This window comes from Cavia porcellus, unplaced genomic scaffold (assembly GCF_034190915.1).
Source record: "Cavia porcellus strain 051 isolate PalLab524CR breed Dunkin Hartley unplaced genomic scaffold, mCavPor4.1 scaffold_2, whole genome shotgun sequence".
Lineage (NCBI taxonomy): Eukaryota > Metazoa > Chordata > Mammalia > Rodentia > Caviidae > Cavia > Cavia porcellus.
In genome coordinates this window covers 3,035,639-3,059,092 of record NW_026947485.1, presented here as the reverse complement: position 1 = coordinate 3,059,092, position 23,454 = coordinate 3,035,639, and the positions used below count along the sequence as shown (strand labels likewise).

At 39.1% G+C, this 23,454-nt stretch overlaps 1 long non-coding RNA gene across 4 annotated transcripts in view; it reads right to left on the bottom strand.

Moving 5' to 3' along the window:
* Positions 1 to 23,454, bottom strand: part of LOC111756869 (uncharacterized) — a 39,224-nt gene that overhangs the window by 11,471 nt on the left and 4,299 nt on the right. For 3 of the 4 annotated variants that reach the window (XR_010043548.1, XR_010043532.1, XR_010043530.1), the window contains exon 3: positions 11,483 to 11,693. The exons of the other annotated variant lie outside the window; for it this stretch is intronic. This is a non-coding gene — a long non-coding RNA (uncharacterized LOC111756869). The remainder of the gene's footprint in view (positions 1 to 11,482; positions 11,694 to 23,454) is intronic. 4 annotated transcript variants of the gene reach the window in all.

Below are 23,454 nucleotides of genomic sequence, written 5' to 3'. Positions count from 1 at the left end.
CCTATACTAAAACTGAACAACCCAAGTTAAAACCATTGCAATTAATGAGTGAAAACATTATATGGCTTCAAACCAATATGATTGGGAATCATGATTACCATATACTTTTATGTATTCTTATCATTTCTTACACTAGGGAAACTATTTGGTATTTCTACATGTGAGTTTGATTTATTTCACTTATGAGTATGGTCTCAAGCTGCATCTATTTATTTATAAATATCTCAATGTGATCATTCTTTATAGCTGAGTAGTACTCCATTGTACAAAAATATCACAACTTTTTTATTCATTCCTCAGTGGATGGACATTTAGGTTGTTTCCAAGATCTGGCTATACAAATTGTGCTGCTATAAACATGGGTGCACATATATCACTGTGGTATGATGTTTTCAGTTCTTCTGGGAATATGCCTAGAAGTGGTATAGCTGGGTCTTATGGGGCTTCCAGTCCTAATTTTCTGAGAAATCTCCAGACTGACCTCCACAATGGTTGCACCAGTCTATACTCCCTCCAACAGTGTAGGAGAGTTCCTTTTTCCCTACAGCCTCTCCAGCATGTGTTGTTGTTGGTTTTCTTGATATTGGCCATTCTTTCAGGAGTAAGATGAAATCTCCATGTGGTTTTGATTGGCATTTCTCTAATGACCAATGATGATGAGCATTTTTTCATATATTTATTTGCCATTTGTATTTCTTCATCTGAGAATTGTTTATTCATCTCAGATGCTCATTTTTGGATTGGGTCTTTGAATTTTGGGGGTCTGATTTTTTAAAATTCTTTATGTTTTAGACCGAAGTCCTTTGTCTGAGGGGCAGCTCACTAAGATTTTTTTCCCAGTTTGTGGGTTTTCTTTTCACTATGCAAAAGATTTCTTTTGACATGCACAAACTTTTTAATAAGAGGTAATCCCAATTATTGACTCTGGGAAGTATTTCCCGCGCGGTTTGAGTCCTGTTCATGAATTCTCTACCTACTCCTATGTCTTCAAGGTTTTTACTCAATTTGTCTTCCAATAGATTTAGCGTTTCTATTTTAGTATTTAGATCTTTGATCCATTTAGATTTTATTTTAGTACATGGTGATAGGCATGGATCTAGTTTTAGTTTTTGGCATATGGAGAGCCAGTTTTTCCAACACCATTTATTAAAGAGACTGTCGTTCTTCCAGTGAACATGTTTGGCCCCTTTATCAAAGATAAGGTGGTTGAGTGTGTTTGTAGTTGTGATTGTATCTTCTAATCTATTCCACTGATCTTCGGCTCTGTTTTGGTTCCAGTACCGTGTTGATTTTACTACAGTTGCTTTGTAGTATAACTTCAAGTCAGGGATAGTATTACCTCCTGCCTTGACTTTGCTGCTTAGAACTGTCCTTGCTATTCTAGGTCTCTTCTCGCTCCAGATGAATTTTAGGAGTGATTTCTCGAGTTCTATGAGGTATGTTGATGGTATTTTTATCGGGATTGCATTGAATCTGTATAAAGGATTTGGGAGAATAGCCATTTTCACAATATTTATTCTTCCTATCCATGAGCAAGGGATTTCTTTCCATTTTCTGAGATCATCTTCAATTTCATTTTTCAGTATTATAATTTTCCCTGTATAGGTCTTTCACTTCTTTCGTGAGAGTAATTCCTAAATATTTCATTTTTTTGGTTGCTAGTGTGAAAGGTGTGGCTTCTCTTATTTCTTTCTCTGTGACTTAGTTGTTAGTGTATAGGAATGCTATTGATTTTTGAGTATTGATTTTGTATCCAGCTACATTACTGAATTTATTTATTATATCGAGGAGTCTTTCAATGGAGTTTTGGCGATCTTCTATATAGAGTATTATGTCATCTGCAGATAATGATAATTTAACTTCCTCTTTTCCTATCTTTACGCCTTTTATTTCTCTCTCTTGTCTAATTGCTCTGGCTAGTATTTCCAGTACTATATTAAATAGGAGTGATGATAAGGGACATCCTTGCTTGGGCTTGACTTTAAAGTAAAGGCCTTCAATTTTTGGCCATTTAGTATGATATTGGCTGTTGGTTTGTCATAGACGGCCTTTATTATATTGATGTAAAGACCATCTATTCCAATTTTCTGCAAGGTTCTTATCATAAATGAGTGTTGGACTTTATCAAAAGCTTTTTCTGCATCTATAGAAATAACCATGTGATTCTTACTTTTGGCTCTATTGTTATGGTGTATTACATTTATTGATTTACGTATATTGAACCATCCCTGCATGCCTGGGATAAATCCCACTTGGTCATGGTGTATGAGGATTTGCTGCATCCTATTTGCCAATATTTTATTGAGGATTTTTGCATCTGTGTTCATTAGGGAAATTGGTCTGTAGTTCTCTTTTTCAGTTGGGTCCTTCTCAGGTTTTGGTACTAGAGCAATATTTGCTTCTAGGAATGATTTAGGAAGGATTGCTTCCCTTTCAATTTCATTGAAGAGTTTGAGAAGTGTTGGCATTAGGTCTTTGTATTTCTGGTAGAGTTCTGCAGTGAATCCGTCTGGGCCTGGGCTCTTCTTTGTAGGTAAAGATTTAATTATGTTTTCAATTTCATTAATAGAAATTGTGTTATTCAGCAGTTTTACTTCTTCATGACTTAGTTTTGGTACTTCATATGCTTCTAGGAATCTGTCTATTTCCTCAGGCTACACTCTTTTTTTAAAAAAAATATTATTTTATTTTAAAGATAAATAAAATTTCAAAACACAACAGTTGGTGGTAACAATGGTGTATACATTGCACATTGTTATCTTCAGATCAGTTAGAATACAAGACATCTACATTTAATTATCTGAACAATACTAGCACAAGCCTTTCTCTTCAGTGAGATCAGAGAAATCAGTATAAGTATCTTACCACTCGTTTATGGATATAGTTAGTTTCTTTCAGCTTCTCACACTAGTGAGACCATATGATGTTTATATATGCATGTCTGATTTGCTTCACTAGTGAATATGGTCTCAAGTTGCATCCATTTACCTGTAAAGTCTCAAGCTTATCCTTTATGGCTGAGTAGTACTCCATCGTATAAAAATACCACATCTGTTTTATCCATTCCTCAGTTGATGGGTATTTAGGTTGTTTCCAGGATGTAGCTATTACAAATTGTGCTACTATGAACATGGGTGCACATGTATTGCTGTGGTATGATGTTTTCATTTCTTCTGGGAAGATGCCCAGGAGGGAAATAGCTGGGTCAAATAGGGTCTTTAGTCCTAGTTTTTGAGGAGTACACCATAGTTGCACCAGTCTACACTCACACCAATGCTGTTATTGGTTGATTTCTTGATGATAGCCATTCTCTCTGAGGTGAGGAATCTCGGTACTGTTTTAATTTGCATCTCTTGAATGGCTAGTGATGTTGAACATTTTTTCGTATATTTATTTGCTGTTTGTGTTTCATCATCTGAGAAGTATGTTTTAATCTCAGATGCCCATTTTTGGATTGAGTCTTTCAACCTGGGAGAACTGACTTTTTTGAGTTCTTCATATGTTCTCGATAATAATCCTTTGTCTGAGAAACAGCTGGCAAACATTTTCTCCCACACACTGTGGGCTGTCTCTTCATGCTGTTGGTGGTTCCTCTTGCTGTGTAAAAGCTTTTTAAAGATGAGAATCCAGTTGTTAATTCTTTATGATACTTTCTGTTCAATCAGGTCTTATTTATTTATTTATTTGTACCAGGGATTGAATTCATGCCCTTGTGCTTGCCAGGCAAGTGCTTGTGCGGTTGAGCTAAACTTCCAGCTTGCTATTGGGATTTTATTCATGAATCCTTCGCCTATACCTGTCCTCAAGAATTTTACCTACTCTACCTTCCAATAGATTTATTGATTCTATTTTAAAATTTAGATCTTGGTTTTATTTGTTGTGTGTGTGTGTGTGTGTGTGTGTTTTGTACCAGGAATTGAACTCACAACCGCACACTTGCCAGGCAGGCACTGTGCTGCTGAGCTATATCCCTGGCAATATTAAGACCTTTGATCCATTTTGAATTTAGTTTAATGTATCATGAAAGATATGAGTCCAATTTTAGTCTTTGGCATGTGCAGAGCCAGTTTTTCCAGCACTATTTATTAAAGAGGCTTTCTTCCAGTGAATATGCTTAGCACTTTGTAAAAGATAAGGTAGCTTCGTGTGTCTGGAGTTGTTTTTGTTCTAATCTGTTCTGTTGGTCTTTAGGTCTGGTGTTTTTTTTTTTTTGTTTGTTTGTTTGTTTGTTTTGTTTTTTGCCAGTATCATGCTGTTTTTAAGACAGTAGCTTTATAGTATAGTTTCAAGTCAGGGATAATGATGCCACCTTGTCTTGCCTGGGTTGCTCAGCATTGCCTTAGTTATTCTAAGTCTCTTCCAGTTCCAGATATATTTCAGCATTCTTTTCTCTAATTCTGTGGGATAAGATATCAGAATTTTGATTGAGATTGCATTGAATCTATGTAACAGTTTTGGGAATGTGGTCATTTTCACTATATTGGTTCTTCCTACTCAAGAACATGAGATATCTCTCCATTTTCTAATATCTTCTTCAATCTCCATTATCAGAATGCTGTAGTTTTTTTTTTTTTTTTTTTTTTTGTCTTTTTCCTTTTTATCAGTACTGGGGATCGAACTCACGACTGCCTGCTTGCAAGAGAATGCTGTAGAGAATGCTTCATTGCAGAGGTCTTTTATATCCTTCATTAAATTAATTCCTAGGTATTTCATTCTTTTGGGTGCTGCTATTTTGAAAGGTATTTTTTCCCTGATTTCTCTCTCAGTGAGTTTGTTATTCATGTACAGGAAAGCTACTGATTTTTTGAGTATTGACTTTATATCCAGCTATGCTACTAAATTTATTTATTAAATCTACCAGGTTTTTTGTTTTGTTTTGTTTTGTTTTGTTTTTTGTCTTTTTGAGACAGGTTCTTACTATGCCATTGAGGCTGAACTTTGGCTTACTTTGTAGCCCAGGCTGGTCTGGAACTTGCAGTGATCTGCCTGCCTCAGCCTCCCAAGTGCTGGGATTACAGGAATGTGCCTCCCTGCCTGGCCAGATCTACCGGTTTTTGAGTGCAGTTTTTGGGTCTTCTATGTGGTATATCATGTCATCTGCAAATAACAATTGTTTAACTTCTTCCTTTCCTTTGTTCCTTTGATTTATTTCTTGTCTAATTGCTCTGGCTAAAGTTTCCAGGACTATGTTAAATACGAGTGGAGACAGTGGGCATCTTTGGCTTACTCCTGATTTTAGAGTGAAAGCTTTCAGTTTCTGTCCATTAGTATGATGGTGGCTGTTGGTTTGTTAAGATAGCTTTTATTAGTTTGAGATAAAGATCATCTATTCCAATTTTATGTAGAGCTCTTTTTTTATCATGAATAGGTGCTGAACTTTGTTGAAAGCTTTTTTTTGTATCTATTGATATGATAATATGATTTTTTAACACTGGCTCTGTTAACATGGTGTATTACATTTATTGATTTACCTATGTTAAACTATTCCTGTATCCCTGGGATGAATCCCACTTGATCATGGTGTATAATCTTCTTAATGATTTGCTGTTTTCTGTTTGCTAATTTCTTACTGAGGATTTTTTGCATATATGTTCATTAAGGAGACTGTTAGTTGGATTTTTTTCTGGTTGTGCTATCAGGATAATGCTTGATTCCAGGAATGAATTTGGGCATATTGCTTCCCTTTCAATTTCATTCAAGAGTTTGAGAAGTAGTGGTGTTAGGTTCTCTAAATTTCTTGTAGAATTCAGCAGTGAGTCTGTCAAGGCCTGGGCTTTCCTTTGTTGATAGATTTTTAATTACATCTTTGACTTCATTGACTGATATTGGGTTATTTGGGATGTTTATGTCTTTTTGATTCAGACTTGGCAATTCATATGTATCTAGGAATCTGTCCATTTCTTCTGTATTTTCCATCTTGTTCGAATACAAGTTTTCAAAGTAAGTACAGATGATCTTGTGGATTTCTGTAGTCCGTGATGATTTCACCTTTTCATTTCTCCTTGTGTGGATTTGCATCTTTTCTTCCTTTGTTTTTTGGGACTCAAACTCACAACCTTGCATTTGCCAGGCAGGTGCTCATGCTGCTGAGCTAAATCCCATGCCTTCTTCCCCTTTTTTGGGATAAGTTTGGCCATGAGTTTGTCCATTTTATTTAACCTTTCAATGAACCAACTCTTCCATTCATCCTTTTTATCTTTTTTTAGTCTCCAATCATTAATATCTGCACCGATCTTTATAATTTCCTCTCTCATATGAGCTCTTGGCTTTGCCTGCTCCTGTCTTCCTAGAAGTTTAAGGTTTACCATTAAGTTGTTTATATGAGGGTTTATTGCTATAGGACTACTTTTTTTTTTTTTTTTTTTTGTCTTTTTCTTTTGCTTTTTTATCGGTACCGGGGATTGAACTCACGACTGCCTGCTTTCGAGGCAGGCGCTTATGCCGCTGAGTGAAATCCCCAGCCCCTGGACTACTTTCATTGGGTCCCATAGTTATGGTATGTTTTATTGTCTTTATAGTTTATCTGTAAAAACTGTCTAATTTCTTCTTTAATTTCATCTGAGACTCATGGGTTGCTTAGGGCGGTGCTATTTAATTTTCATGTTTTATTAATTTTCATAATTTTATGAATTTTTTGTCATTTCTTTTGCCATGCATTTCCCCCAGCCCCCGCATTTCCAATTTCAATGCATTGTGGTCTGGTAGTATGCATGGAATAATTTTAATTCCTTCACATTTATTTAAGCATGTTCTTTGAACCAGTTTGTGATCTATATTGGAGAATATCCTGTGTGCAGCTGAAAAGAACGTGTATTCTGATGCTGTGGGGTGGAACACACTATAGATATCTACTCAGTTCATTTGTGCAAAAGTTTTGTTCAAATCTTATATTTTATTATTTTTTGTCTAGTTAATCTGTCTGGTATTAGAGTTTATTTGATTTTTCATGTTCATTAGTATTTGTTTTATATAGCGGGTACACTATATATATTTTATATATATTTGCTGCATATTATTTATGATTGTTATCTCTTCTTCTTGGATTGTTCCATTCATGAGAAAATAGTGACTTTGTCTCAATCAGTCTTGGCTTGAAATTCACTTTGTCTGTAAATAGAATAGCTATTCCTGTTTTTTTCTGGGTTTCTGTCACATGGAGTATTGTTTTCCACCCTTTGATTTTCAGTCTATGAATTTCTTTTTGAATTACATGTGTTTCTTGTATGCAGCATATTGTTAGATCTTGTTTTTTGGTTCATTCTGCAGCCTGTGTCTTTTGATGGTGAACTGAGACCATTAACACTGACGGTTGTAATTGATGCATACTGACTTATCCTTGTCATGACTTTGCCTGTTGTTAGCTTCCCTCTCTTTATTTCCCTTCCCTCTAATTGTTTGCTTTGCCTAGTGGATTCCTTCTGTTGGGACTCATGGCACTGTAGTCCTTATTATCTCTTTCTGGAATGTCTTTCAGGACATTTTGGAGAGCTGGTTTGGTGGTTATAAATTTCCTCAGCAGTTCTTTGTCATGGAAGTATCTTAATTCTCCATCAGTTTTGAAAGATACGTTTGCAGGCTACTTCAATCTGGGCTGAAAGTTGTTTTCCTTTTATTTTATTTTATATTGTTTGATATTACTTGATATTATTTTATACTAGATGGTGGGCACAAAACAATCCTTAATAAAGTTGACAATTAGCTTCACTCAGAACATTTTTTTAAAAGTTTTTCTGGAGACCTGGTCTCGCTAAGCAGTTCAGGATGGCCTTAAACTCACTTTGTAACACAGGCTGGTCTTGAACTCACAATAATCCTCCTGCCTCAGCTTCCTGAGCGGTAGGATTGCAAACATGCACCACCGCACTTGGTCTACACAGAACATTTTTAATAATGTACATTAAAAAGAAGTATTCATGTTAGAAATTGTTTTGCAACCCCGATACACAACAGCTTGGCAAACAATGTTTAGGAAGCAAAGCAAGTATAAAAAGACAGTGAAACACCTACAACAGTACAGGTTTTTATGGCTCAGAGTCTACAGTTTTCTCACTGCATCGTCAGTGTCAGAATCTACTCCTCCCGCTGGCTCCACTGCTCCGGATCTAAAGAAATATCTTTTCTTCCTGTTTTACTTTGCCTTCTGGACCTACCCAACATTCTCTAGAACTTTCTCCTTTAAAATCCCGAGCACTGACATATGTCATTTTTCCAGTCAGGAGCATGTTATCATTCCCTGGCTCTACTAGATGACCACAGAGCCCTCCAAGTCTCCCCCTTGTCCTGGGGCAACTTGCTTTCTCCTCTTTAACTTTTTTTTTTTTTTTTTTTTTTTTTTTGGTCTTTTTCATTTTTATCGGTAGCAGGGATCGAACTCACGACTGCCTGCTTGCAAGGCAGGTGCTTATGCCACTGAGCTAAATCCCCAGCCCCTCCTCTTTAACTTTTTGACAGCTTCACATCAGAGCTGCTGTCTGAAGAGCGTGAAGAAACAAGTTCCTTAGATTCAGGAATCGCTCCTCTGCTGCAGTCCGCGGCCTCCTGCTTGCTCGCTGTGTTCCTGTAGACCTTGGAGCACTTCACTCCTAGCTCCCCTTGACTTCAGAGTTTGTGCTGAGAAGTCAGCTGTGATTCTTTTTTTTTTTGGTGCCTGGAATCAAACTCATGACCTTGCACTTGCCAGGTAGGCACTGGCCGTGGAGCTATATCGCCAGCCCCTACCTGTGATTCTGATGTCTTTCCTTTATAGGTGATTTGTTCTTTTCCCTAACAGCTTTTATTTGTTTATTTGTTTGTTTTTTGCTTTTTTCTGGTACCAGGAATCGAACTCACAACCTTGCACTAGCCAGGCAGGTGTTTTATGTTGCTGAGCTAAATCCCCAGCTCCCTAACAGTTTTTAAGATTCTATTCTTGGGGCTGGAGATTTAGCTCAGCGGCATTACAAGCATGTGGTTGTGATTTTGATCCCTGGTACTGGTAAAAAAAAAAAAAAGATTCCACTCTTGTGTTGAACTTCTGGAATCGTGACTATGATGTGCCTGGCTGTAGAATTTTTCGGGACACTGCTGACTGCAGTTCTACAAGCCTCATTTATCTGTATGTCAAATTCTTTTTCTCTACTAGGAAAGTTTTCCACCATGATGTCTGTGAACATTTTCTTGATGGCATTTGTGGTATCTCCTGCTTTTTCATTGACTCCAATCACTCTTTAGTTATTCTGTCTTGTCTAGCAGCTGCTGGACTGATTTCTCATGGTTCCTTGCTACTTTTGAGAAATCTTTCTTTTTCTGATTGCTAACTGCAAGCCCGTCTTCAGAGATCCTATTGTCACAGTGCTCAATCTACTTCAAATACTGTCAGTGGAATTTTTACTCTCCTGGATGTCTGCTTGAATCTGCGTCATGGATTGCATCTCTTTCCTATGCTGAGCTCCCATAATTTTCTTAAGCTTGCCTATCTTGTTGTTGTCTCTGTCCGTTCCAGCATCACTAACCTTGGTCATTTTGTATGTCATCTCTGTAGTTATCTAGAGATTATTTCTGATTTCATTTCTTCCAGATCTTCGCTTAATTGCTGTGTTGTTAATGCTTCAGGGAGGCCTGGTGGGGGATTTTCTGATTGTCTCACCTCATTGCTTCCTGGATTTGCCTTTGGCGAACTTAGTGTCTGGGGTTGCATTTTGTGTAAATGTCTTCTCATTTTTTCTTTTCTTTCTTTCTTTTTTTAAGTTTAATTCCTGATGCCTGTAAATTGCCTATGGTGGGCTGCTTTATTGCTAGTGTTTAGGATTCTTAGGTGATGACTACTTCTCTGAGGTAGCTTTCAGGTATAGCTGGTTTTTGGGTTTTGAGTCTTTTGTAAGATCGTACCTCTTGAGTTTGTTGGAGATAGAAAGTTTTTGTTTGGCCCAATTCCTAGTTCTTTGGCACTGTGGTACAGAATTTCCCGTGACTCTTAGTTAGTCTTGGTCATGGAATACCAGGAGCAACAACTGTTTAGAGTAATTATGTTAATTTTGGCTACAGTGGTACCGATAGCATCAAACATAGCCCAGAAAATGATAAGCTAAGTTAACCCTTAATTTGTCACTTTTAACAATATAAACTAGATTTGTGGTTGTATAACAAAATCTAGAACAAACCAAAAAATTATATGCTGTATAAAATGATGTGTCAATTTTGCTCTTGGGAGTTAAAATTTAATATAGTTGAAGGAGAAAACAGAGAATTGGAAAATGAGGAGGCCATTAGAAGTAAGGTTGGAAGACCGAGAGGGATCACGCTAACTGTGGGGAACCAGTTTGGAAGAACCTGGAGGGAAAGAGAAAAGGAAGAGACGGAAAGAACAGAACAGAGGCACAGAGAGGCGAGAAAACACGTGCACACATACAAAAATAAGAAGGAGAAAGAAAAAGTAAACAGAAACTCAAAATGAAAGACAAACCTGACAGAGAGGAGAGAGAAGACAGAAACACAAAAGGCCACTTCCAGGTTTGTCCCGGTTTCTCTACCATTTCTCTGGCAGACAACCTGTGGAGGCAGACCCGACCCGAGCCCCTCCATCCCAGCAGGCCAGCAGCAGCTTTCTGGTGGGGTGGTGGGTAGGCTCAGGGAGCCTGCGCTGGCTGGTGGAGACCCGTCCTTGGCTCACTGTCTTCTGATAGTGAGCACCTCCCAAGGGTCTGGGCCCTGCTGGCAGCCCCTAGAGGAAGCCACCCGCAGCTCTGAGTTCTGATCTCAGGCTGCCCATCTCCGGATGGCTTCAGGCCAACTGTTTTGTCCCATGGCAAGAGCGAGACCCCTGCATGCACTGCTAGTCAGCGTGGTCCTTCACGTCCACTGCTCCCATCCAGTGACTGTGAATCCGCAGGTCCAAACGCTCCTTTCGTGCAGTGCAGTGAGTCCCGTCTCAGGGACAGGCACTGCTGGCCACCTCCGTCACTGGAGCTTCTCCCTTCACTCTCTCCGGGGCTTCAATCATGCTTCAGACTGTCCCTGGTCCAGGCCACCCGCTTTCCTCCTTCCTGTCTTCCTCACCGTGCTGCATTCCAGTGCCTGGAGGGCGACTCTCAGAGGGCAATTTCTCTGCTGCTTGGTGCTCGGCCACCGTCCCCGGGTGTACTAAACTCCTGGCGACATCCTCACGCCCACAGTACTCACTCTCGCAGACTGAACCACACAGCTTAGTTCTACTTTGTGGCCTAAGCGTCACTGATCTAGAATGCAGCTCTTCTGAGAGCGGGAATCTTACTTTCTTGTTGCGTTATGCACTGTTACAGTCCATCACCTGGCGAACGGTCTAATCGTAGTAGGACCTAATATATTCAATGAGGTGGGTAAGTACTCCTGCATCAGCCGCTGTGCCAGGCCGTGCAGGTGAGAGGATGGACCCAGGAGTCTAACATGAGAAAGAGCTCTGAGGACCACCTGGAACAAGGCAGGGTCATGGTCTGTAGGGCAGGGGCCCCCACCCCAAGCTGCTTACCAGGACTAGGACTGGTCCCCACGCATGGCCGGGGGTGGACGGGCTACAAGCTTCATCAGCACTGGAAGTGTTGCCCCTCAGTGGGAGGGTTAGCCCACAGCAGATGCTTGCAGGAGCTGGAACCCACTGTGAACTGCACCTGCCAGGGATCTCGGCTTCCAGCTCCTCCTGGGAACGCAACCTGGAGCCCATCGCCTCCCCATGCTGGTTCCTGGCAAAAGAAAATTGTCTTCCGTGAACCTGGTCCCTGGTGCCAAAGTATGGAGTAGGAAGACGATTAGAGGAAATGAATTTGCTCTATGCAACATTTTCCATTAGTACTTAACGTGCATGTTGCTTTCCTAGAAGGCATTTAGTTTGATAGAATGCTTTTACGGGAAAGAGTTCTACGACCTTACACTCAGGACTATTTCTAATCACGTCTGTACCTGGGATCACATGAATATACCAAATACGTGACTGAGTTTTAGTAGGTCTGCTTTTAGGACAATGCTGGACGTTAGTATTACCTGAATGAGACCTGTAATGATACAAATAAGCAATCTGAAATGGAACGCTGAGAGCTAAACACTAAGGGCCTACAAGCTTTCCTCAAAAGTATGAAACGTTCCTATTTGGAAACATAATATGGCTGACAACTGTAATCCTTCCCCTAACACATTACTCAAAATTATGTGCGAACTGTATATGCAAGCAGAAAGAACTCAGCGTAAGAATGTCAGTGTCACCCTCTCGCGTCCCCCACACCATGCTAAACGGGGAAAACAGAGCTGTAGTGGCATTTGGGCCTCGTGCATCGAGGCTATCTGATGGGGCTAAACCCAGTGCTGGGTCAGTCACATGTCTGCTGATTCTCTGGAGATGAGGAGGGGCAGGTTGAATCCTGGTGCTGCTGATCAGTCCAGACCAGGAGAGTTCTGACAAAGCCTCAGATGAGTAAACAAGCTGGAAGGCTTCCCCTCTTGGCTACAAGTCTACAGAAAATGGTGAGCAAACCGTAAGAAAGTTATTTATGATTTCTCTGTCTTTTCTTTCATTAATTAAAGGTCTGAAAATCTTTGCAACTTTTCCATATTTCCGTGTGAAAAATATTTTAAATATTAGTGCAATTTAAGTATTTTATTGAATAGTCTCTCTCATTTCTCACTTCTGAAGTCTTCTAAATGTAAATTTCTAAAAGTGTGAATTGAGTATTAATTTTATTCTCGATATTATAGGAAAGAACAAGCTCAAACTGAAATGTATTTATATTTAATGTATTTATAAATAAATAAACTATAAATGTGATTATAGTTTTAATTCAGAGGCTTTAACTCTACTGTTATCTTTTACTATACTTCTTTCTAACCAGAAAATTATTTACTGTGACATAATCATTCCAGAAGAAAAACTTAAAATATTGACTATTATTCTATTGCAAAGTAGTCTGGACTGCTGGAAGAATTATAGAAATAAGAAGTACTCCGATTTCAGCATGCTTAGAATTTGCTACATGGCAAACAATTTCCTAGGCATGGAATCATCTTGTCAGATTTCCTCTAACGAGAATGTGTTGTTTGACAGTGAACACTTATCCATACAGCCCTGTAGCAGGCAGCTCTAGAACACAAAACACAGGAATTATATCCTTAGAAATAGAATACTGACCGATTTTCACACTTCTCTGCCCTCCCCTGTTGACTCCTCTAACTGGCCCATTTTTTCTTGCCTCGTTTATTCCCTTGCTATCTTCTTTTTTATTTATTTTTATCCGCACAAGCCAAAAAGACACTTGTATTGAAAGAACACTGGGATTTCTACCAAAATTCAGCAGCCGCTTGTCCTGAAAGGAGTAAGACATCCCTGAGTAAACCAGGAACACTTGCTTTTCCCTTCTGATTTCTGCTGCTCTCTGGGTCCCGGTTACTATTGTTAGTATGTTTAAATCCAGCCTCCCAGACTGGCTCTCTTGGCCTCCATGTGCAGATACGGAAGATGGCAGACACGTAAGTCTTGAATTTACAACCCCAGGTTCAAGTTGCATCGCCTCCACTGATTGAATCCGAATGTCCAACTCCTTGCAGAGAAGATGGGGAACTTCGGCCCGGGCTTATTTATGGTCCAGTCGGTTGTGGGCAGCAGGGAGGATCTAGTAATAACCATCTGCCTGTCAAGGGGGAACCCTGGGTGGGCTATAGGGAGGGAAGGCGTCTGAGGCGTGGGCAGGGGCTTTCGCTTGGTGGGCTTCCTGGGCACTGCCAAGGGCCAACCTGGGGTCAACTTGTCAGGCTGAAGCCTTCAGCCCCCACCACTGTATGCACATTTGTTAACAGAGTCGTAGAATTTGGACCCAGCAACACAGCTCATGTCCTCTCTCTTCCTGTTATGTGGACTCCTCAGCTTTGAGTGGGGTAGGTCTCTAATCCCGTCTGTGTGCAACGTTTGATGATTAAGAACTAAAACACATTTTTGGAATGTATACATGGACCGATATATTAAGGAACATTTAGATTCACAGTTAATATGGTTATGTGTTTGACTGAGTGTTAGCAGTAACATTTGTCCATAATAAAGGAAACAGACACGAAGATTATCTTCTCAGGGCACAGAGTCTTGCTATGTTGCCCAGGCTGGCTGTCAGCTCATAGGCTTGAGCCGTCTCCCTGCCTCAGCCTGCTGGGTAGCTGAGACTACCAGTGTGTTCTGTCACACGCGGCTACCGTCTCCATTTCACAGACAGTGGATTCTATGTCTTGTGAAGATGGCATTATCGAGATAAGCTTCTTTTATCATAAAATCTGTCCACTTTAAAAGGCATAGTTCAGCAAATCTTAGCATATTCACAGGGTTTATTGTAACCTTAGTGTTTGAACGTTTCACCCACCCCAGAACGGTCTGGGACCCTCTAGCAGCATTCCTGTTTCCCCACCCTCCTGTCCTCCACCAGCACTTTCAGCCTTTGTGGGTTTGCCTAGTCCGATCGTTCACCCAAGGAGTCACACGCCGCGTGGCCCTGGTGCCTGGTCACACGCCCTCGGGCCTGGTCACACGCCGCGTGGCCCTGGTGCCTGGTCACACGCCCTCGGGCCTGGTCACACGCCGCATGGCCCTGGTGCCTGGTCACACGCCCTCGGGCCTGGTCACACGCCCCGTGGCCCTGGTGCCTGGTCACACGCCGCGTGGCCCTGGTGCCTGGCTTCTTTGGCGTAGCACACGTGCTTCCAGCTTTACTCCCACACACAGTACACGCCACTTCAGCTGTGTGGTCGTGTCGTATTTCACTCCTCATTTATCGGCTGATGGGCTTCCAGTTGCCTTCGCCTTGAGGACACTCTCAGGGTGCCACTATGGACACCAGTGTGAGGCTTTCAGCACTGTAGTTCTTCTGAGTAAGCAAACCTCTAAGTGTAACTAGAATTTCGGGGTCAGAAGTCGATGCTGTGTTGCATTTTTGACCTATTCCTGTTACCCTGTCGCTCTGGGGGGGTGAGGAGGCAGAGTGGATCACTGTAGGTTTGAGGCTAACCTCAGCTACACAGGGAATTCATGATTACAATGAACTACATAGTGAGACTTTGTCTCAAAAAAAAAAAAAAAAAAAAGAAAGAAAGAAACAAAACAAGACAAAAAGCAGACATCTTTTCACAAAAGCATGAATTTCTTGACATCAAGCAGAAAACGGGTGACATCATTATTCCATAGGGAAATGCAGATACATATTCCAGTGAACTCTCACTCATAAGCACTAGAAGGATACATTATAGTAAGTATTGGCTAAAATGTGGACAATTTCAGATCTCCCCCCTTTTTTTCTTAAGATGGGGTTTCACTATGCAGTTCAGGTTGGTTTTAAACTCACTTTGTAGCCCAGGCTGGCCTTGAACTATCAGAAATCCTCTTGCCTCAGCCTCCTGAGTGCTAGGATTACTAATGCTCCACTACATCCAGCCTGGGCTCCATTATTTTCATAAGCATTCACAGTCTGTGACTAATCGGAGTAGTTGTTTATGAACTGACCAGCTCACTGCTGCCTTAGCCATCATATAATTGAATTTTTAACATTATTTCTGAAGGAATAATACACTCAAATGCTATAGATAGATAAACATATGCAAACAAGCAAGCATCATAATTTAAATTCTTTAAAATTGTTTTTGAAGAAATGATACCTATGCTTTTTTTTTTTTTAAAGAATAAATGAAGCCAGGGATTTAGCTTAGAAGCAAAAGTGCCTCCTGTCAGACAAAAGGTTGTGAGTTCAATTCCCAGTACAAAAAAAAAAAAAAAAAAAGAGTAGTACATAGTCTAATTTCCAAGTAAAACTTCTTCCGCTCCCGATGCCCCACTTGTAAGCTACCTTCTACATACTATGTTTTGCTTTTCAAAAACTCTTCAGTCCTACAAATTTCTTCAAATAAATATTCTCTTTAAAATATTTCCACCAAGGTAGCATTCTCTTCAGACTACACAATACCGTGCTTTTTGTTTTCAAATGCACTCAAATATTCTTGAAATACTTGAAATACTCTATGAAATACACAAGATGTGCTGTTTTAGTAAACTGTAAAAGAAGCCACAAACAGGAGAGCAGACTTGGTTACCTTGTTTTAAAGGTACATAGAACAGAACAAATGATTCAAAAGATTAAAAGATCAATAAAAGCAACAATTTGTAACAAATACATTTTCCTTCTTTAAATTTTATCTTGAGGATTACCTTTACAATTTCTTCTTTATTCATTACAAAGGCTGTATGATATTCTCTTTTATGATTATGTCATAGAATAGATAGTGGAATTTTGTATTAACACTCATATTTTAAATTGTTTAGGGCTGGGGATGTAGCTCAGTGGCACCACATGCCTGCCTAGCAAGTGCAAGGTCGAGTTCAGTTCCTGGTACCAAAAAAAAAATCATTTACACATCTTTTATTCATATTTATTAATATCTACTCCTTTTGTATTTTTATCTTTGCTTTTCTCTTACTAAAGCATGCATAGTACTATTTTCTACTTTTGATTCAGTGATAACGGAATAACATGTCCCCTAAAATAGTAGAGGAAAATCATTTTCTTTGGTTTCCTAAAAATATAAGCAATAATATACAATTTAGATAAAATACATGTATATAAAGATTTATTATAAAAGTATACAAATATAATTTATGTGATCTGATTATATACAAATATAATTTATGAGAATATTTCCAAAATATGTTTACATATGTTAGAAATCTACTCACTTATTGATTGATTGATTGACTGACTGTCTTTTTGAGACAGGGTCTCACTGTATAGTTGAGGCTGGCCTCAGGCTCACTTTGAAGCCCAGGCTAATCTCAGACTTGGCAAATGATTTTTTTGCCTCAGCCTCCCTGAGTGCTGGGATTACAGAAGTGTGCCCCCAGGGCTTGGTCTGGGTGACGCCGCCAGGCTAAGACCCAGTAGGCTAGCCCAAACCAGGTCCCAGTGCCTGGCGGTGCACCCTAGCTGTGAAACCTTCAGTAGGTTGACCTGGAGGGGCAGGCCCAGCGGAGGCTGCCCAGGTCTGTGTCTCCCTAGTACACTGCAGTGGGTGGGAACACCTAGCTGGCCCAATTCAAACAAACTGTAACCAACAAAGAAAGAAACTGGGCCTCCTATATATGCCTGTATGCAAGGAACAAAAAGTATGGGAAGAGAGAGCAACAAGAAAGGGTACTCGGCCCCTAATCCTGAAAACACTGATCCAGGAAAGGTAAATACAAAAGAGAATGAGGACAGATAACATGCAATATCAGACGTGGCACCAATAGACATAAAGCGATATCTCCGGAGCCTCATAGACGAGTTCAAAAGTGAAGTATTTAACGACCTAAAGCAAGATATAAGTAGAATAGTTAGAGAAATGCTAAGTACCGCCCAAGAAAAAACAGATGGTGGAATGGAAGAACGGAAAAAAAGGGGAGAATTGTTTGATGGAGAAAATAGAGAAAACATAGAATACGTGAAGCAGGTTCAAAGAGATTACCAGGAAACTAAAAACTCTATTGAAAGCTGGCATAATAGCTTGAAAGAAACTAAGGATAGATTATCTGAACTGGAGGACAGATTTGTAATGTGGGAGCATGAAATGAAAAACTTCTTAAAAAATAACAAGAAAACAAACAGCAATAATACAAGGCTTGAAGATGATAAGAGGATCTTTAACTTAAGAATTAAGAACATAAAAGAAGAAGTAGGGACACAAACAAATGAACTACAAAGGCTATTCACAGAAATAATCCAAGAGAATTTCCCTAATTTAGCAAAAGGTAAAGATACTCAGATATGCGAGGCATACAGGACCCCAGGCACCTACAACCCAAACAGAACAACACCCAGGCATATAATAATCAAAATTCCAGAAATCCAATATAAGAACAGAATATTAAAAGCTGTCAGAGACAAGAAACAGATCACTTACAAGGGAACAACCATCAGAATTATAGCAGACTTCTTGGCACAAACCATCAAATCATCCAGAGCGTGGGGGGAAATAATTCAAGCTTTGAAAGATAATAACCTCCAGCCAAGATTGAAATATCCTGCACAACTGTCTCTAGAAATTGATGGAAAAACAAGGTGCTTCCAGGATAAAGAGGAACTAGGGGAATTTGCAACCACCAATTGAACTCTACAGAGAATATTGCAGGACATTCTAAAAAAAGAAAAATACCAACATTCCAGAAACAGTGGCAGAGAGGCCACAATGAATGGAACAGAAAGCAAAATGAAAACAAACTGACAATTAATGACAGAAAAAGAGCTCAACAGAAATGAGGCAGAGAAGGTTGGATGATAGGAACAGCTATTTTGGAAAAAAACTGGACATCATAATAGCTAGTGCTGATTTGATATCATCTTGTTTTGAAGTCCCATCAAGTTTTTGTTCTTCTGTCTCCATTGGTCTTAACATGTTGTATCTTACTGGGTTTTATTATATGTGATAATATAAATAAAAACTTTTATAGACAAGGAGATTATACAGAAACCATTGTTCATTTTCTGTTAGTTGGTTTTAAATACCCTGTAATACTGTCATTCTCGTGAATGGTTTTACATTGTCTTGATATGTTTGATGCTACAGTATACGAAGTTATACTCAATGATTTCAAGGAAATGAGACACTATGGTAACTACTTTTATGTCGGGATATCTTGTGGTGAAACAGTATTTTGCTTAAATGGCTATGTTTTGACCTGTGCTGTTTTGTTGTTATGTCCTCTTTTAACTCAATCTCCTTTTTTACTATTTACTTTTTTTATTTTTATCTTTTTAATTAAGGGAAAAATAAAGCAGGATATATTATAGTAACCCACTTTGATTTCCTATTAACTTGATTTGAAACCCTGTATTGCTCTCACCATCTTGTTTTAACTGATTTTCCTCTATTCTGTTTTGCTTGATACTACCAAGTTTGAGAGTATAGGCAACAACTGTGAAGACAATAACATTCATTATGACGCCCATCTGGTTTGACTATTATCTTCTTTTGAAGTCTTGTAATGTTTCCAATGTCTTGGTTTTATTGGTTTTGTTCTTTACTGTTTTGTTCAATTTTATTATAACTGATGATATAGGCAATTCTTTTTAAGATAGCAAGAGGCATTATGGTAACCAATGTTGATCACCTTGTATTTTGTTTTTACAGTATGTATTATGTCCATTCTTTTGATTTGATGGGCTCTGTTTTGTTATATCACATTTGGTTTTATTCTCTTCAAAAAAAGTAATGAGACCTATGGGAGTAATAAAACTCAAAATGTGTAATTGTCATTGTACAAAAGAGAGAAAGAAAGCTCTAAAGGATATAACTGCATATATATTTAAGTGTATTAGATAGATAACCATATTACTGAGTTTTGTTGGATCATTGAACAGAACTGTTTGCAATCTCACTGTTTGAATGTCCACTTTCTATGCTTTAATTTTGTAACTTGAATAACTATTTCTAAGATGAAAACATGTAATCTATTAACTAGTGATTTCCTACTGTTTATTTTTTCTGAAATTCTGTATAACTTGTACCTTTTTTCTGTTTTTTTTCTTTTTCTCCTTAAAAAAAATATTAAAAAAAAAAAAAGAAGTGCACCCCACTCCCAGCTTGAAATAGACTCTTTTAAACGGTTAAGGAATAGTGATTTACATTTCTGTGTTTTAATATCCTTCCTTATCAACATGCAAGTGCTATTGGTTCTCTCTCAGGAATACAGCACTATGCCTGTCACCCAAAGAGACTGATAACTTGAAAGAGGGGCGCTCGGACAAGCCGGGTGGATCCCAGTGGCACAGAGAATGACCTTGACCTGAGAGGAGAGGAAAAGGACTGAGAAGCCCAGAAACCCAGAGGAGAGCGTGTGAAGCTCTTCCCTGCCAGCCCAGGCTTCGGTTTTGTGTTTGGAGTCACACTCCAAACACAGCCTCACACATACCTCTGTCCCTCACCATGTCACAGGCCCCTTACATATTTTGACGTGCCCGCTAATGTGAAATCAACCATCTCGAGTTTCCTCACCTCTGGCACTGCTGGGTGCTGGGGCAATGAATGATTTTGAGAAATCTGAACTTTAGGGTTTATAATAGCAGCGTGGCCACTAAGGAGCACTGCAGGCCGACCTCAGATCCTCAGCAGAGGGTCCGCACACGAGCCTGTGCTGGGCACTTTCCCATCCCTGGGAAAGCAAACCTGACACCCCCACCTTAAAGGAGGAGGTTTTACTTGGCTCACAGTTTGGGGTACCAAGGTTGGCTGGCTCCTCATGGCAGAGGAAAGCTGGTCACCTCATGGGAGCCAGGAAGCGGAGGGCTAGGAGCAGGGCTGCTGGGAGAAAGGGAACAAGATGCACCCTTGCATGCTACACCCCCAGCGATGGCCTCCAGGCACCCACCTTTTAAAAGCATGGCCAGCCACACACACATCAGTGGATGAGCAGGACACCCTCACTGACCATCCACCCGCCAAGCCAGTGAGACTTTCAGGCCTAAACACAAGCAGGGCGGATGGAGCCTGAGTCTCCTCCAGCTGAGCCATGAGTGTAATAACTTCCTTGTCTTTGTCAGGTTTTATATACTCTGTTCTGGCTTCGTGCTCCTGTGGGTGGTTGTAATAAATGCATCTGGAATGAAAGGTGCTTAATTTCCAGAAAATGTGGCTATTGCCTTTCACAGTTCAAAGCCCAAGTGCAGCCCCTGGGCCACCACACGGACTGATCCAAAGAAGACCCGTGAGGCTGGGACACTGCCACAGGGCTGTGACCAGGCTGGGCTGTGAGACCCCCATGCCAAAGCCACAGGATCTTCACTGGCCAGTGGGCTGCGATTCTCCCCGCCACCGATCTTCTAATCATCTTACTCTGACTTGTGCTTAAATGTAATTTTTCAACCTTTTATTTATACCTTGTCTCCCGTCACACCAATAGGGGACTTGGACTAGCAAGAAAGCCTGGAATGAATTTTATAAAGGTGTATTCAGAATTTCCAGGGTTTCCTAGGATATTATTATCCACAGGCAAAGACCATCCCTCTAAAAGTTCTCTGTCTCTAGTAAAAATTAAATTTTCTGGGTCAACTTCTGACATTTGGCTCAAGCTGAGATCCAAAAATAGGAAATGGTAGCAAGTTTCTTTATAAAAAGCTATTGCTTCTAATATACCCTACGTTTACAGCTCTAGGCAGAGATATTCTTATTACTGGAAGGAACTTTGAGATTTATTGCTTTGATGATTATCTGACAGTTTGCAAAAAAATAGCAATTAAATTACCCTATATTACAGGTACATTTTACTGTATACTTTGTTTTTTTCTTTTTATCAGTACCAGGGATCGAACTCACGACCGCCTGCATGCAAGGCAGGTGCTTATGCTGCTGAGCTAAATCCCCAGCCCCTTACATGTACATTTTAATAAGTGTTTTCATTATCACTAATCTTAATATGGTAGTGCCTTGTTTCTAGTAGAAAAATAGCCAATTTTCTACAAGACCAAGTTTTTAAATTGGAGTCACTTTACATAGGAATAAACTGTCAAATGAAATACTGAACTTTTGTTGAATGACATATAATTTACAAATTTCAATATGAGACTACAAATTTTTGGAAGAAACAATATACAGATTACATTGGGTTAATATAAAGCTTTATGTTTTTATATAAAAGTTTTAAAGGTTTATTTTTAAGTCCTCTTGGTTATGACATCACAGAAACTTTCAATGAAATTAGAGCCTTGTAATTCTATGCAGGGTGTACTTTTTCACTGCATAATAAATATAAAACTTTCTTTTCACCTTGGGTCCTATTGCTATTCAGTGGGAATAGTAATTGCCCAAACAAAAACTGTGACTGTTTAAAAAGTTTGAACGTTTAGATTATTATTGTATGAGTAATAAAACTAATCTGGCAGCTAAGTCAGTGAAACTGCACCCTGGGAGGTGCAGATAATGTTGTTTCAAGCTGAAATAAAGCTCAGGGTTTGTTCCTATGAAAAGCCTGTCTGTGGAGCAGCCTGTAAAGTTCAAAGAACCTGACTTTTGCAGCCCCACACTTGCTGCATAGAGAAAGGTGTTTACTGCAAATCGCCTTCTCTTTTGCCAATTAGCACCTGCTAGCAATTCAGAGTCAGAAGACCCCTGCCAGGCAAAGCATTCACCGAGAATTTCCTACTTGCTGATAAAGTGAAAAAAGGTTACATAAACTGGGGATTGTGTTTTTATTGAAAATGATTCAATGTGGTATTTTAAGTAATAATCTTAACACAGAATGCACATTTCTTTAAAAAGAAGTGAATTTTTTTTTTTAAAAAAGTCACTTTTATCATCAGTTGTTAAACTAAAATTCTAGTAGACATTTTAGGGACACAGTATTTTTTAAAAAACACATTTGTAAGAATACATTGCTTTTCTTCACTGATACCACGTAAATGTAGCAGCTATGTGTGAAAGTTTACCCCATTACCATATTTACATCAGGCAACCAGAAAGCTTGTCATATGGATTCTCTTTTACCTAGATCTTTAAAAAATTTCACAATTGAATGCTGACAAAATACTTTTTTCTTTTATTTGGGTTAAGGCTTTTTTGTGTGTGGAGTCTAAATTCTCTATTATGATCATAGTGCATACTGAGCAATGTGCATAATTCTATGTTCAGAAAATAGTAATGATGTCTTAGCTAATCACAAATCATAATCATGTAAGAGCAGTTAGTTCTCCACGCATGTAACAGTGCCTGTATACTATTTTGAATTACAAGAATAATTGAATCTGTTTAATTTTCAGCTATCTAACTGGCTTCTCCTCTTTCACAATAATTCTGAAGCAAGCTCTAGCTTCCATTTCTTTTTTCTTCTTCTCCCCTCCTTCCTTCCTTTGTTTTCTGAGACAGGGTCTTCTTTAGATCTCAAGCTACTCAGACTGGGTTTGACTCTGAGATCCTCCTGTCTTAACATCCTGAAGTTCTGGGATTACAGGCAAGTGCCACCATGCTTAACCATTACCAATTCTTATTTAAGAGATAATTGACATCCTGTTGGAAAAAGGTCTACTGTTGAAGTGATTATTTTTTTTTTAAAGAATAGAAAGAATTTATCAAGAGAAAGAAAGCTTCTGTCTAAGAGGGTACGAAGGGGCCCTGGAATGTGGATTGCCCTGGGGTGATTTTTAAAAACAGAAACACATTGAAAAGATGGAATCAACAAAATTTGAAAACTTCTGAAATTGTGGTAGTCAAAATAATGATAGAAAAGAACCAATTTTTAAATTAAGTGTATTTTTCCCAGAAGATTTTAATGTTACCCGTTACACTGATCTGTTTCAGTGAAACATTATTTTAACTTCAAAACAGCATACCAAATATTATTAGTTCATATATCAAACATTTAATATCTCAGTATGTGGAAAGTAAGGAGTTTCTATTCAGCTGTTACCCTTTTAAAAATATTAGTCCATTTACTTTAAGACTTCATTAATCTTTTTCTTTCTT